Source organism: Bos javanicus, chromosome 23, assembly GCF_032452875.1.
Source record: "Bos javanicus breed banteng chromosome 23, ARS-OSU_banteng_1.0, whole genome shotgun sequence".
Lineage (NCBI taxonomy): Eukaryota > Metazoa > Chordata > Mammalia > Artiodactyla > Bovidae > Bos > Bos javanicus.
The window spans coordinates 40948462-40965513 of NC_083890.1; the positions used below are offsets into that span (position 1 = coordinate 40948462).

At 41.9% G+C, this 17052-nt stretch overlaps 1 protein-coding gene across 23 annotated transcripts in view; it reads left to right on the forward strand.

Moving 5' to 3' along the window:
* The window catches only part of ATXN1 (ataxin 1), a 421040-nt gene that overhangs the window by 164817 nt on the left and 239171 nt on the right, over window positions 1–17052 (forward strand). For 19 of the 23 annotated variants that reach the window (XM_061398786.1, XM_061398793.1, XM_061398792.1 and 16 more), the window contains one exon: window positions 1623–1750. The gene's annotated coding sequence lies outside the window, so the exon portion shown is untranslated. Of the gene's footprint in view, window positions 1–1622; window positions 1751–6470; window positions 9717–17052 lie in introns of those variants that run through there. The other 4 variants (XM_061398795.1, XM_061398788.1, XM_061398799.1 and 1 more) reach the window with 2 other exon arrangements.

A 17052-nucleotide genomic window follows, 5' to 3' on the forward strand; every position in this document is an offset into this window, starting at 1 on the left:
CACCCCACTCCAGTACTCTTGCCTGGAAAATCCCATGGACGGAGGGCCTGGTGGGCTGTAGTCCATGGGGTCGCTAAGAGTCAGACACGACTGAGCGACTTCACTTTCACTTTGAAAAAGGAAGATGTTAAGGTTCCGCCGGTACCATTGTTAAGGTACACAGGAGAGGGCAGAATCTGCTCTGCTTGGATCTCCGCCAGACGTCAGAGAAGAACGGATAAGTCATCAAAAGGGATTGAGATTGGAGATTGGCCTTGAAGAATGAGTAGGCATTTTCTAGTTGGCAAGAGGGGAAAGGTATGATAATCAGAGGGCAGGGCATGTGCAAAGGCACAGGGGCATAACCAGAAGAGCACGAGCAAGTAGCTGCAAACGTCCATAGGTACGAAAGGGAAATTAACACGTGACCCGTAAATAACAATGTTGGTTTCTTGATACGCTCATCTCTATTTTGTGCACAGTCATCGTAAGACCTATAGTAGGTAGAATTTGTAAATAGGTTAGAATGTGTAAATGTTTTATTTTTATTTCATAGGCATAATGTATAGAAATTTCTGTCTTTACTTCCATATTTTAAATGAGGAATTCACATATGGCTCTTGATTTTATTATCTGCCTTCTTTCTAAAAAAATTTAGTCATTTGGGTAGGGCTTAGAGTTTAGGTTTTTCCTTAGTGTTTCGGCATCTGGATTTGGGATTGATTGACATTTTAAATTTATTGAAATAACTATGAATTTACTCCTGATGGAAATAGGAACATGTTGATTTCGATTTTGCTTGGAAACGAATATCAAAGGACAATCCAATCCAAAAAGCGTTAGTAATGCTAAAACTTAGGTGACATGTCAACTCTGGGGAAAAATAAGGTGATGTGTTTATAGTAAGTACAAGAGTGTTGATAGATCAGTCTTGGAAAAATCTCTAGCACTGAGATTATTAGCATGGCTTTGTGTGAAAGATAGTGGCGTAAAATACTGCCTTTAACATCTGTTAGCCGTGCAAATGCCCAGTTTTCTTGTCAATAACAGGTAATAATGATTTTTCACTACTTCACAGGTTGTGGTGGAGCGGGGTGCCAGGAATATAGTCGGTGTTCAATACATGTCCATGATGACTTTGACGATCAGTGATTCCAGGCTTCACCTGAGTCATCAACAGAGAGGCACTGTTCCATTTCGAAAGTGAAAGTCAGGCTTCTATGTAAATACATGTATCGAACTTGCTTACCTCTGTGGTTAGGAAAAAAATCTCAGAGAGCATCAGATTCAGTAATGTTTATGACATTTTCTGCAGAAGAATTGTTTCTCATTTCTCTGAAGTCTTGAGATCAATAGGCAGAGAAGGAGGGGAAAGAAAAGAGTGTTTTGACGGTGTTATTCCTAAGGTCAGGAGATGTGGTGGGAAGCAATCCCTCAGCAGAACCCGAGGACCTACCATGGGTCTGCTCGCTGAGTTTTTGGCATTCTGAATTAAGAACTGTGGTGTGTGTGTGTGTGTGTGTGTGAAAGAGGGCGAGAGAGATTATGCAAATATGTTTCTCTTTTCTGAGAATTCAGCTCATGTGAATGAAGACTGCAGAAAACAGCCTAACTCAGTGGGAATGTTGTTTTTATAATTACAGGTCTACGCTTTTCACATTGACCTTCTCTGCTGCCTCCCCTTCTGCTCAAGCAAAATCTGTCTGAGAAGATCTGATGGGAAGGAACTAACTGCTTAGGACTCTCCCTTGTGATGAAAGCACATGTACAGGTAAATATCTCTGGCATCTTTAACCAAAAATAGCTCTCATTTCATTGTACAAGATCCAAGGTGGTCGTGGGGATGCTTACATACCTGTTCACGTGCACACTCACACACACACGTGCAAAACAAGCATACATCTGCAGATTCACGTGTTCTCCACCTCTGTATTCTTTCCATCTCTTTATAAAAATGGACCTCTTGCTTTTTGGGAAAGAAATCAACTGCTACTTATTTTCAGATCATCGACTAGGATGGTGACAAGGCATTAATAAGAAAGGGGATACCTGGCGATTGTGTTTATCAGTTCAGCTACAGAGACCATGTCCCATCAGATGGTCTAAGGGAGCAATGCAATATATGCTGTTATATAATCTTTTTGTTCCTCTTCACAGTGCAGTGATACACATCTTTTCATAGCAAGTCCTTTATCTACAATATGATTTTAGTGATTACATAGTATACCATTGAATACATATCCTAAGGTAATTTAATTGATCCCTTCTAGTTGGACATTTAAGTTATTTCTATTTTTTTTTTTTTTTGGCCTTTATGCTACCAAGAATGTTCTTATGGCTTTATGTTAGTTGCTATTATTGATGGTTTCCTTGGGATAGTTCCTTAGCAGTAAATTTCTGAATTTAAGTGTTTTCAAGTTTTAAGACTCTTGACACTTGTTGCCAAATTACTTTCCAATAAAGTCATACCAGTTTATATTTCCAGAGGTGCAGTGTAGGAGAGACCTACTTCCATAAAATTTTGCCACTGCCCAGAATTTTGAAAAAAGGAAGAATATCTGCCAGTTGATTATGAGAACCAGTGTCTTTCCACATGTTGGGTTATTTTTTTAAGGGGTGGGGCAGTGCATTATTTGTAAATCATACCATTTTGAAGGACCTTTCCTCTGTAGATAGTAGCATGCTTGAAACTTAACCAATAGTTGACATTTGAGAAATAAGACTAAATCAAGAAGCATGAAATCATTTGAGTCCTATTCCAAAAGAGTAATGCTATGAGAAAATGGTCATGATCAAAGTAAAAAAAAAAGCAAAGTATGACAGTAACCGTAGCGTAATCCCATTCCTGTAAAATTGTTTTTTTTTTTTTCCTTCTTCCTCTCTTGTTTCATCCTCCTCTGGGATACAGAAAGGGTATAGTATATTAGTAATCCTAGGTCTGGAGAAACTGGCTGACTGAAGTCTTCACTTCAGACCACCATTTCCCACAAAGCTCTGAAGTCTCAGAACTGCTACGACACCTGGCCAGTGGGTCCCTGGAGCAGCCCTGGTGTGAGAGCAGAGCCTCAAATCCCCCTCCAGCTCCCTGGGCCACCTTGCTCCTGAGATACAGCGAGGACCTTGGATCAGGCCGCCTTTCTGGCCTCTTGGAGCTGCACTGAATTCCCAACCATTCAGCTCCACATATGCAAGCTGCCGTGCTAGGCTCATCTTATTCCCTCAGTGGTATTAAATAAGCTTCCTTTCACTTAAAAAAAAAATGCAAGAGAAGGTAGAATCAGAGACCTTCTTAGGAAGGAAGAAGGTCTTAGGAAATGTATACTTCTTAGGAAATATATACTTTATCCTTCATAAGCACACAAGAGAAAACTGTGGAGGTGCGAGTCCCTCAGCCCCTGAGCCACATCACAAGGCTGAAACGTAGAAGGGAAAAAGAGGCAGAGTGAGATTTGGCATTAAGGAGACAAACCCAGGGGGACTGGTCTGGCTTCAGGAAAGCTAATGCTTTTCACCGGAGACTCTGCAAGTCCTGTGTATGTACATTTGTTTTGGCCCAGGTTTCCAGTCTCATTTGCACAGCTCTGTATTTTTCAGTAAAGAGAGGAACATCTGAATTCCTAATTAAGACCGTTTAGCTTAAGAACTCCTCTTTAGTGGGCCATAAATTATTCTCCTCCAAATGATTATGAGGACACCTAAGAAAATGAAACTTGTATTTATGCACGTACATATGTTATCCCAACAATATTAATAAGTTCATAAAGGGAGAGAGGACAGCAAATGTGTCAGCAAATATAGGTCGGGAAAGGAGTGCATCGTGTTCTGCCAGACTCCAGCGAGCGGAGGTAGCACGGCCATGCATCTCGGCAGCAAGGACGTGGTAAAGCTGCCATATGGGAGGTTTGGTATTTGGATAGCGTTCAATTCCTCCCCAATTACAGAAGCAACAGGGACTCAGACAGAGAGGAAGAAAGGATGCTCTTGCTGTGCCTTGCTGGCTGCTGTGCAGAAATGCAGACATGTTGATTATTAGGGGCTTACAGATGAATTTCTCTAGGGAGACAGAAGAGTGGGAATATTTAACCATGTTTCACAGCAGCTGGGGTTGCCTCCATAACCAAACTGTTTTTGCAGTCATGTGAGACTGCAAGGCCAGGCCAAATCATTGTTGAAAACTCAATTCACAGAGTCCCATAGGGCCTTTGGGGGTGCCTTCAGACTTTGCCAGTGCAGAGCGAGAGCACAGGTTTTGAATTGAAAGAAATTTGAGATGATGTCTTTCAATCCTGGTCTCATTTAGTCATTCATCCCTCATGTATTCATTCAAATACCTCTTGGGGGCTACTGGGTGGTGGCGCTAGTGGGAAAGAACCCTCCTGCCAGTGCAGGAGATGCAAGAGAAGCGGATTCCATCCCTGGGTTGGGAAGATCCCCTGGGGGAGGAAATGGCACCCGACTCCAGTATTCCTGCCTGGAAATCTCCATGTGCAGAGGAACTTAGTGGGCTATTATAGTCCATGGGGCCGCAAAGAGTTGGACATGACTGAGTGACTGAGCACACGCATGCACACACACACAGGTACTAGCAGAGTTCTAAGCACTGGAGATATGGAATGGAAGAATGTGGGCGTGGGGCCTGCCCTGATGGAGCTTACATTTCTAAGGGAGATACTGTTGATGGCATCTGAACCTGGTTTGGGTGAAGAGGGGAGATGATCTGGACCATTCAAAAAGGAGGCTTGGACCAGTTGCTAGTTGCTAATACCAGTGAAATAATTTCTTCCAAAGGAGAATCATTTAAGAGTTCTTTGGACTTCGTCTTCAAAAGTAGCCAAAGAATTCAAGTGACAGGTTATGCCAGAAAACTTTTGCAGTTAGTGAAGTTAGGGTATAACTGAGAATATTGGGAACACCACACATACCATTTAGGTGATGTTGGTATAGTGGTGAGGCAGCAGTGATTGTAAAATGAAAGTAATTAACAGGTGCACACTCTGCTGGGGCAACAGGTGTTCAACCTAGAAAAATGTTTCTTAATGGATTTCTTATGACGTCACTGTGTCTTGGGTTTAACTTTGAAGCAAATGAAAAAATTGAAAAAATAAAAGGTTTAGAGTGCATCTGAAATGAGAGACTGGAGAAACCAGTGGAGAAAGACCTGTTGATCTGGAAGGCAGAGGTAAAAAGAGCCAGAGGATAGGGACCAGCAGGAGGCCGTGACTATTGACAGCAGGACCAGATTGGGAAATGCAGAGAGAAGAGTCAAACTTGGCTTGGATGTGCAATTGTCAGGGTCTATAGAAATCTTGCAGCCATTCATCTCTCAGTTTCAGTTCACTACAGTTGTTCAGTTGTGTCTGACTCTTTGTGACCCCATAGACTGCAGCACACCAGGCTTCCCTGTCCAACTCCCAGAGCTTACTCAAACTCATGTCCATTGAGTTGGTGATGCCATCCAACCATCTCATCCTCTGTTGTCCCCTTCTCCTCCTGCCTTCAATCTTTCCCAGCATCAGGGTCTTTTCAGATGAGTCAGTTCTTTGCATCAAGTGGCCAAATATTGAAGCTTTAGCATCAGTCCTTCCAATGAATATTCAGGACTGATTTCCTTTAGGATGGACTGGTTGGATCTCCTTGCAGTCCAAGGGACTCTCAAGTGTCTTTTCCAACACCACAGTTCAAAAGCATCAATTTTTCAGCACTCAGCTTTCTTTATAGTCCAACTCTCACATCCATACATGAATACTGGAAAAACCATAGCTTTGACTAGATGGACTTTTGTTGGCAAAAAAGTCTCTCCGTTTAGGTAACAGAAATAGTTGTTTAGTCACCTAGTTATGTCTGATTCTTTGTGATCCCATGGACTGCAACACACCGGCCTCCTTGACCCTCACCATCTCCCGGAGTTTCAAGTTCATGTTCATTGCATCAGTGATGCCGTCCACCCATCTCATCCTCTGATGCCCTCTTCTCCTTCTGCCCTCAATCTTTCCCAGTATCAGGGACTTTTCCAATGAGTCATCTGTTCATATCAGGTGACCAAAATACTGAAGCTTCAGCATCAGTCCTTCCAGTGAATATTCAGAGTTTATCTCCCTTAAAATTGATTGATCTCCTTGCTGTCAAAGGGACTTTCAGGAGTCTTCTCCAGCACCACAGTTCTAAGGCATCAAGTTCTTTGATGTGTTTCTGCCTTCTTTACAGTCCAGCTCTTACAATTGTAAGTGACCACTGGGAACACCATAGCCTTGATTATATGGATCTTTGTCTGCAGAGTAATGTCTCTCCTTTTCAACACACTGTTAGGTTTGTCATTGCTTTAGAAGTAGTACACACTGTCAATAATCTGTATTTTAACAAAGGGTGAAATGGGTACGTTTTACTCTGCTGCTGCTGCTAAGTCACTTCAGTCGTGTCCGACTCTGCAACCCCATAGATGGCAGCCCACCAGGCTCCCCGTCCCTGGGATTCTCCAGGCAAGAACACTGGAGTGGGTTGCCATTTCCTTCTCCAATGCATGAAAGTCAAAAGGGAAAGTGAAGTCGCTCAGTCGTGTCCGACTCTTAGTGACCCCATGGACTGCAGCCTACTAGGCTCCTCCATCCATGGGATTTTCCAGGCAAGAGTACTGGAGTGGGGTGCCATTGCCTTCTCCACGTTTTACTCTATGACTTTATAAACATGGGAGACAGAAGAGTCGATGGCTCACAGTGGAGAGTGGTATTGTCTTTTTTTCAACTGTCACTCAAATGAAGAACTGAGGTGGCATCATCCCCAGAACACACTGACCTTACTCTAACTTTGACTAATTACTTCCCTGTTCTTACCTTATCCACCATCTTTAGAGAGCGAGACGAATGATATAATTAATTTTCCCTTCTGTGGGCAAGAGCCATTAATTTTAGTTAACTTCACACAGGTTAAAGTTCTGGATCAAAAGAGTCTCCAGTTGTCACCTCTTGGCCTCTGATTTTTTGGTACCCTTCCCCTCAGCTTATTTGTGGGATTGTGGTTCTTCTTACCTTCCTCCCTCCATTCCTGGATGCTTTTAGTGGTCTCTTAAATAATAAAATCCACTCAGAGATTTATTTATTTTATCTCCTTTGACCTTCAACATGGGTTTGGTAAAGGCTACATTTTTGGCTTTGGATTTACTGTCATTGAGGGACACTTTTTCTCTGTATTCTTCCTTCCTAGTCACCTTATTCTGGTGCTCAAACTTCTACCATATATTTGACTCAAATACTATTCTTTTCTTTGACAAGCCCAGTTCATTTAGTTTAGTTGTCCGTCCCATTCCCTAACCCAACCCACCCAGACCCCCAACACACACACTGGGATTTGCAATGCCCATTTCCATGGTTAAGAAAACCCTACGGATATTTATTAAATCTTTAAAATAGAGATCTTCTCCTAAATTATCTTTTAGAATAAATATGTTCTTCCTTTCTCTATACTAGTTTCATCAATTTGAAGGTAGTCTCCATAACTCATAGCCAGTTTGGGGAAAGGTATTATTTTGAGACAGCCTTTCTTAATGGCTCAGTGGTAAAGAATCCCCCTGCCAGTGCAGGAGATGCCAGTTTGATCCCTGGGTTGAGAAGATCCCCTGGAGAAGGAACCTGCTCCAGTATTCTTACCTGGGAAATCCCATGGACAGAGGAGCCAGCCAGGGGTCTCAAAGAGTTAGACACAGCTTAGCAACTAAACAACAAAAAATTACTTTGAGACAATGATATTTTTCATGGCAAAATGAAAATCATAGAGACAAAGACTCCAGGGTATGTAGTGTTTTTTATGTAGGCATAGTTTTTCAAAACTATTTTGGAGTGTATTCGAGTATCTAAAGTAATTTACCAGACTTCTGTATAAAGCATTTTATTCTTTGAAAAGTCTCATAAATAATATAATTTACTGTGTCAGTATGCAAGCATTCACATAAGTCTTTTTACCTTTCCTGAAATGAGGTAGAATATTTTGTCATATGACAGTGAAACCCATGAGAAAATGTTTGATACCAAAGCCTACCATTTTTTTTTTTTTTTTTTTGCTTTCCATGTTGGGATGCTAAAGTAGAATGCTGCATAAATTTCTTTCCTTCTAATACACTAACACTGCTCTCAGTGTTGGCAAACTGTACTATCCAAAGTGTGAGTGATGACTAAATGTAAAAATATCGAAGTGTCAGTATTCAGTGGTACTTTTTGAATTACTCTCTTTTTTCCTTTTAGAGTTTATCAAATGAGATGAAGCATTTAAATATGTTTTCTAAATTCTAGAGTATTACCTACTGTAGCCTTTGGTGTTAGAGTATGTAGAGGTGGAAAGTGAAATATGAAAGTGAAAGTCATTCAGTTGTGTCCGACTCTTTGCGACCCCATGGGCTCTGCAGTCTCTGGAATTCTCCAGGCCAGGATACTGGAGTGGGTAGCCTTTCCCTTATCCAGGGGATCTTCTCAATCCCGGGGATCGAACCCAGGTCTCCCTCAGTGCAGGCGGATTCTTTACCAGCTGAGCCACAAGGGAAGCCCTTAGAGATGGAAGGGAACATGAAAATCATTTAGACCCCTTCCCCCGCTAACTCAGGACCCCCTCAAAACTCATTAGTGCTTCATTTCACCAAGGGTCAAATATTGAGTCATTGATTGTTCATTGATTGTTAAAAGAACCATTATCATTAGGAGATTTAGAAATATGCGATATATAGACATTCTTTGGAATAATGTACTTGCTTGAGTTAGCAAGAAATGGAAGACTCATGCCTCTAGAGGCCAAGCGGTATCAAGGATTATGATTATCTCTTTAGATTAAATGAGAACTACATCAGTGATATTTTTTTAGATTTTTACTGTCTGAATAAAATTTAGGAAGGTTTTTTCTAGGACTTGGCAATTTACTCTGCCTCCTGTTTTCTCTTTGGGAATACTCTTTCTTCTTTCTCATTTTTCTTTTCTTTAAAGTGAAGACAACAGGTCACTGTGAGGATTATATGCGTATAAACTTTTAGAACATTTTCTGTCCTGGCGCCTGGTTAAAGCATCTGCTACTGCTAATTCTACTCTGTTATTTCTCCCTCCTATTTCACATTCTGTTTTTTTTTCCTGGTAGAGAGTTTTCTTGAGTAGCTAAAATAAATAAATATAACCAAACAAAACGAGCAACTGAGTGCTGATATCATATGCTTTATAAGCTGGGGGTGTGTTTGGCTCCCCTGGCAGAGATGTGAGCTTCTGAGTGCATCTATGGCTGAACTCAAGTTCAAGTGGAACGCCCTGGGTCTGGGGATCAGGGGAGCTTTGAACAAAGTACTCGCTTTGCCTCCAAGTTTTCTATGAAATATCTGTTTCGTGAGTGGGCTACTCTCTGAGGCTTCTTCCACTTCTGAAAAAGATCGTCAGCTGACATCCTTGATGTTTTAAGGCTTTGAAGTCCCTGTAGAAAAGAACCTGTGAAAAGCCCCAGTCACCGTTTCTGTTCTCTCCGTGCGTTTCTTGTGTATGTGTTGAGTGTTTTCTGGTTTTTTTCCTCCTTCATATTCAGGTGGAGCTAAAGAATGATCTGCTCCTCCAGTGTGGTGATGGTGATACAAAATAAAGCCAAACAAATCACTGCTTTCCTGCATCAAGGCAACCCCCTCCAGATGCCGAACCTCTTAAACGGGTATTCAGATGGCACAGGACGAGCACTTCGCTTGCCACTGAAATACAGCCATCTCTGGAGTGAAATTTGGCAGCTGTGTAAGTCGAGCTGCAGCACTTATATGACAGTTTGGGGAAAGGAGGGAGACGGAAATAGCAGATTCCAAAATAATCCAATTAAAAGAGCCTGGAAAGTGCAGTTGGGCAACAGGAAGGGAGGATGGGATGCCCCGAAGGTGGATTATCTCTGGGGTTAGAAAGGATAGACTTCAGGTCCAGAAGCTCAATGGTGGCCACACTCAATAATCTCCTACACCCGCCGGAGAGGGGGCTTGTCTGCTAGGCCACTGGGCTATAATCTTGTGATTTTTCTCTCTCTGTTCCCAGTGGTCTAATTATTAGGCTGTGTTGGCACTTAAATAGATCTGTCTTTTAGAGCCACCTCCTCCTTTTGCCCCCTGCATAGGATAATATCATGGTGCAGTGTTTATGACACCAGAATGTACCATGCTGAACAGTTGTTATATTAAAGCACCTTTTAAATGGCTCAGGCAAAATGATCTTGCAGATCAGAAAGGACAGCCCCCTCCCCCTCCAAAAAAAGAAAGGACAGCCCTTCTATTTAATTCAAAGATCTTTGCAGTAACAAGAAATGGGCCTGGTAGATGAATGCAGTTGGATAAAAATGGCAACTTCTTCAGATTTTTCTAGGAGTACAAGTTAATGTCGTGATAAATATTAGAATAAGATCATGGAAGTCATAGTAAAATTGATAAAATTGAAAAACATTCAACAATGTGCACAAAACAATTTTTTTAAAGCCCAGAGGAAAGAATTGTCAATGTAGAAATAATCAGATCATCAGTTCATAGGACATCAGATCTCTCAAGAGGGAGATTCCAGGGAATAAAGGAAGCAGATACTAAAGGAACCAGGGCATTTTAATTTTACCAGAGAAGAGAGAACTTTTAAAATATATATATAGGGAAAATTTTAAAGTATGCAGTTTCATTTAGAAGCTCATAAAAATCTGAGATTTTTTTTTTTTTAATCTATGAAACAGAGATAATTATATCTAACAGGTATGCTGTGATCAAGTGTGGGAATGCTTAAAAACTGTATGGTGAGTTGTAAGGCCCTCTGCATATGTTATTTTGTAAACATGTGGCATTCTTATGCAGAAGCTGATAGGGAGAGTAATCCCCTGTGTGTGCAAGAATAACTTAGAGGACCAACCACTTGGAGGAAAAATCTATTGTGAATAATTTAAAAATATATGTGAATTTTTTTTCGTCTCCTCATTTTTCTGGCCCAGAAATTCTATGTTTATGGTATTTTTCTAAAAATTTTCCAGCTAGCTCTGTTAACAGAGTTGTCCATTCTCTGTTAAGTTAGAAACCACATGATTTTATAGTAAATATTGCTTCTGAGTAAACTTTGAATAACAGACTAAAAAAAAAAGAATGTCTTATTTTATTTAATAATCCTCATTTTAGGAGGTTTGGGCAGAACTAGGAGGGGGGTCTGTGAGAGGGACAAGAGTTAAATAAGTAGGGTGCTAAGTGATGAAGACTTTGCCACAGAAAAGGTGAAGCACAGTAAATTTATCCGCAGTGTGGGCTGGCATGCTGAAATTCCCTTTATGCAGCAGCCCATCTGTCTCATTAGCTTCTGTGTCTCTTAATCACAGACTCCATGAAGTGTCTACTTGGCTCTTTTAAAGCATTTTATCTTAATCTGCTACAAAAGTTAATGAAAGGAAATCAACTGGATTAGATGCTGTTTGTGTATATTCCCATGCAAGTTGGGGGTGTGGAACAAGCTCTATTTATAAGTGAATATTACCATAGGGACCAGTCTGTATGCATATGAGTGTATTTGTATATTGCACTCATGTACATGTGTGCATTTGTGTGGATATCCACAGACACGGCACATAGGTGCATCTGCTCTATACACCCTCTCGTGGAAAAGATACATTGACGTTAATTAGAAAGGATGATACCAAATAGTGAAAGTAGAATTCCTTTTAGCAGCCGTTACTATTAAAATTAAAGTGCTGGATACAACATTGTGTGTGCAGGAGAGTTTGCTTATTCATCCTTCAGAACAATAGTAGGAGTTAAATATTAACAGATTTAAGTGTCAATAAGGGTCTAAAAATAGGCATTCCCTATTGTGTGCAGGTCTTGCAATACAAACATGTCTGGTTGCTTGGAATTCAAAGTGCTTTGGATAAAGAATGTTGCAGAATGCAATTTGTGGCAGAAAATGTGTCCAGGATGTTTGTTTATTATTCCTGAGAATGTTTGCAGGACTGAACTATCACATATAGAAAAGAACAGCTTTGTTTGGAAAATGCAGTCGGAGCAGTACAAGAAAATTGAATTAAGTAAAGAAACTTAGGGAGACCGTCTTTGATTGATGATGCTTCTTATTTGCTCTTCATTATTCCCTGTGAAGGAGTAAAAACTATGAAATTGGATTTGAAAACTGGATTAAGACAAACGGCTTCTCAAATTTTTTTTTTTACCTTAACTGTTTGCAATTTTTTTAGTAAAGCACAGAGTCACTATATAAAGAGTCTATGTTTACTACATTAGATCTTCCTAAACAGTGTGTCCTTGAGGTTTGATTTTAGGAATTAGTTTAGAAGATGCAGAGGCAGAGTGTATCTAGTAACTGTGTGATGGTATTTGTCTCTATTTATTGCATATACCTACTTTTTTATAGAGTGAGCAGTGGAGTAAAAGGGAGGACAAAACACTGTTTTTCTTAAGTCTTTCCTGCCTACCTGTCACCCTACATTTTCTTCTCCAGGTAAAATTTACAGTCTTAGCATTTGACCCATCGCTATACAGGCTTTCCCCACTATCCGAAAGTAGAGAGTGCCTGTGAAAAATCTTATGTAAGCTGAAATGGCTTTAAAGTGAAGAAGCTATTACGTTAGGACACATCTCACTAACGGCTGCACAAAATGAATGGAGGGAAAGCACAGATGCTCGCAGATGCAGTTCAGATCTCTGGGGCTGGGATGCTAAGGTGCTGACTGTAGTTCCCAGGAAGGAGCTTGGCAGTGCCGCTGTTTTGCTGGGGGTGTTAACCGCTGCTGCAAAACCAGTGTTGCAACTGTGTTCACTTTTCACCTGTTTCTGTGAAAGCCAAAATCCTCTTCGGATTTCTTTCCATCAGCAAAAGTAGGTGCTAATGTAGGCCTTTCGTAAAAAGGAAGTATCATGAAGTGACCTTTTGAGAAGTGGGTGATACTTGCATTCTCCAAATACTTTTATCAGAGATGTATAGACAGTCACATGAATTTCTGTTAACTAAGCTATAAACATCTTGAAAAAAGGAACTGTTTTATTTGCTGTCCCACTAGCACCTAAGCCAAGGGCCTAAACATAATTTGTTTAATGAATGAATGAATGACTCAATTGATGTATCAAACACCTACTTTTCAAAAGTGCCAGGATTCTTTAAAGATCTGGAAGGACTGAGGAATGGCCACAGATTGGAAGAGAGCCACAGCAACTCAATGTAAGGGGAAACCTGAGACTGGATCCTGAAACAGGGAAAAGGTGTTGGTGGAAAACTGGTAGCATCTTAATGGATTCTGTAGTTTAGTTAGCGGAACTGTGTGTGCTCCGTTGCCCAGTTGGGTCTCTCTGCAGGCCCGTGGACTGTAGTCCACCAGGCTCCTCTGTCCGTGGGGTTATAGACCAAGGTTCATGTTTTGGTCTTGATCATTGTTCTGTGGTTATGTGAGATGTTGACTTAAAGAGAAGCTGGGTGATGGGTACAGGGGAACACTCCTGTTTTGGCAGCTCTCTGTGTATCTTGTTGTTGTTTTTCAGTTGCTAAGTCATGTCTGAATCTATGCAACCCCATGAACTGCAGCACCCCAGCTTCCTTCTCCTTCACTATCTCCCAGAGTGTGCTCAAATTCAAGTCCATTGAGTCAGTGATGCCATCCAATCATCTCCTCCTCTGTCGCCCCCTTTTGCTCCTGCCTCCATCTTTCCCAGTATCAGAGTCTTTTCCAGTGAGTCGGCCCTTTCCATCAGGTGGCCCTATATGTCTAAAATTATCTTTATGGAAATTTAGTTGACGGTGCAAAACCAACCCATAGGAAGCAAGTTAGAGAGTCACACATGACAGTATCTCGCTGACAACTTGGGATGGAGGTGGCCAGCTCTGGGCTGAGTCTGTGTTGAGGGGAACGAGAGTTGACTTGGGATTTGAGTGGCCAGCAAGAGCTTCATTAGAGAAGGAAAACTTGATCTGCACCTTGAGAGGAGGGGTAGACGTGACAGATGGTGCATGCTGGGAAGTTGTTCTAGTTGCAGGGACAGTGGGGGCAAAGGCACGAGAGGGGAATACTGGTGACCTGTGCGGCTGAGTGATGTGTGTGCTTTTGCTGGAGATCCGTGTGAAAGAGCACTGAGAAGCTTTGGGAAAGACAGAGCAGAGGATCCTTAAGATTGCGGAAGAGTTTGAAGTTGTTAGGGCAGTTGACGCAGAACTGCAAGTTCTTGTTAAAGGAAGTGACTCCGTAACATGACATATACATGCAGTTGGTGACAGGATATCCAGAGTGGCTGGAGTTGGGAACGATGGAGGTCGTAGGCTAGGAGTTAGAAATAGGTAATGAGAGCTTATACATCTGAGGCCTGGGTTGGGAAGGATGGGGGTGTCAGAAATTTTTTTTTTTTTAATATTTATTTGGCTGTGCTGGCTCTTAGTTGCTGCACTTGTAATCTTTCGTTGTGACATGTGGGATCTAGTTCCCTGTCCAGGGATGAGACCTGTGTCCCCTGCCTCAGGACTGCAGATTCTTAGCCACTGGGCCACCAGAGAAGTTCCCGCAGCGTGTAAACTTGACTTTCACATATGTTTTTTAACAATGAGAACTCTCCATGGAATGTGAGTTTGCCCACGGTGGATTCAAAACATGACTTAAATGGCAGTGTGTTGAATAATATGAATAGATGTTTTTTGGAGAATGTAAAAAGAAATGCCATCTTTTGGCAATGGCAGAACACTCTGGTAAGTGACTACTGGGTCCCCTTTATGGGCCTGCTGTGGGGGCACATATGTTCAAACTGGCAGGATAAAGAGTCTTTTATGTCCTTTTTAACTCCTGCACTGACTTCAGGACTTTTTCATAGGGAACTTATTTCAAAATTGTAATTGTAGTCAGTGGTTCTATGTAAAGATTTTATAGAAAAATACTTTGTGCAGTGGGTCTTTCTACAGTCCCATAGATGCCAGTCCATTTTCCTCCCTTCTCAGAGTGCCTTTACTGCAGTGGGTGTCTCATTTTCTTTTGGCAGCCGAAGTGGAAGTCGCATGCTGAGTGCGGGGAACCATTTTGAACTTGTTCTCAAAAAAGTTGCAAGGCGAAGGCAAGCGAGACCCCTGCTCTGTAATCCCCAGTGGAGTTCCATAGGATGGGGAAACCCATCAAGACATCCCCTGTCAATGAGGTGGTGCACACATATCATACAGGTTAATTCATTATTTCTTAAGATGCCACGTGGGTAGTGCATGACTGTTTAACCTCATGGGCCTTTCAGAGACACAACAAAGAAATGAGCGTGGAATGAGCCAGAAAATTGCTGCTGGAAGGAGCAAAGCTAGAAAGCCAATTTTTAGGATTAGACCAAATCTGTTTAAATTTATATTAGAGCTTTACTGTACCTTATAACAACTCAATAATGAAATATGGAGGATATTTACAGAGCAAGAGGTGGAGGGTAGTTAAAATTCTTTCCCTTTTTCACTCTCATCTTTCCTTCTTTAGTCTTTTTTCCCCCTTTCCCATTAAAAGTAAACTGAAGGAATGAATAAGAGGATGAAGTGAACAAGCTGCTTTTAACAAAATTTGAGTGATGCCACTTCTGTGAATTTTGTCTAAAAATTATATAATCCTCGTTTTCCCATCCAGCGCATACACTTCTGCAACCCTAATCCACTTGTAAAATCTGGAAATAATAGGGAAAAGCCTTCTCAGCAAAGAGAAAAATGAAAGACCAAAATCCTGCACTTGACCCTGTAGGTGAGGCCCTGAGATACTCAGAGCCCTGTTGGCTTAGCAGGACACTCAACGTAAGGTTAATGATTTACCAAGTTTGCTTATCCAGTTCCCCAAGTAAATTAAAAAGAGAAGACCTTCTAGTGTAAATATATAGACCACAGTGAAGGAAGAAGTAAAACTAGAAGCAATATAAATCTCAGCAGGGTGGGGCGTTTAGTTTGCAGGCAGACCAGCTCAGTGGATTATTCAGGGTATGCAAACGTAAAGGACTTTTCCTGAGATGCAACAAAAAGGTGATGATGCAGAGGGCAAGGCTGTTGCGGTAAGATACAACCCCAGGCCTCAAGGAGGAAAACAATAGGAGTTTCTTTCTCAGTCATTTTATAGTTAATTTGGGGCTCCCCTGGTGGCTCAGTGGTAAAGAATCCACGTGCAATGCAGGAGATGGGGGTTCGATCCCTGGGTTGGGAAGATCCCCTGCAGGAGGGGAAATGGAAACCCACCCTAGTATTCTTGCCTGGAGAATCCCATGGACAGAGAAGCCTGGTGGGCTACAGTCCTTGGGGTCTCAAAGAGTTGCATACGGCTGAAGCAACTGAACACACATGCATGTATAGTTAACTTGGGGAATTCCACAGGCTGTGGTAGAGATACACACATGGTGGTAATTCTCAGACCCTGAGTCCTTCCATCTCGTGGCTCAGCTGTTCCCTAGGGTCAATGGGAGACCTTAACCATCTTCTGCAGCTATTTGGCCAATAGCCAGGAGGAAAAGAGAGTGTGACTCTTCTCACTGGAGGTTTGTTAGTGGACATGTGGTTCTCTTTCACATTCCCTGGGTCAGGATTTAGTACCATGGACATACCTAACTGCAACTAAAACTGGGAAATGTCAAACTATATGCCAGGGAAGCTGGTTTGTTGAACACAAACCAGCCTCTGCTTCAATTGGATACCTTCACGAGCAGGATATCATCACAGGGTGTGGCTAGGATGGGGGCAGAGGATGATATCCTGCTCGTGAAGGTATCCAATTGAAGCATAGAGTCAACTTGCTTGAGAACTGTCCATACTAGAATTTGTCTACCGTATGGGCTTACTCGGAGAAGGAGATGGCACCCCACTCCAGTACTCTTGCCTGGAAAGTCCCATGGACGGAGGAGCCTGGTGGGCTGCAGTCCATGGGGTCGCGAAGAGTTGGACACAACTGAGTGACTTCCCTTTCACTTTTCACTTTAATACATTGGAGAAGGAAATGGCAACCCACTCCAGTGTTCTTGCCTGGAGAATCCCAGGGACAGGGGAGCCTGGTGGGCTGCCATCTATGGGGTCGCACAGAGTCGGACACAACTGATGCGACTTAGCAGCAGCAGCAGCAGCAGCAGCAGCGTGGGCTTAC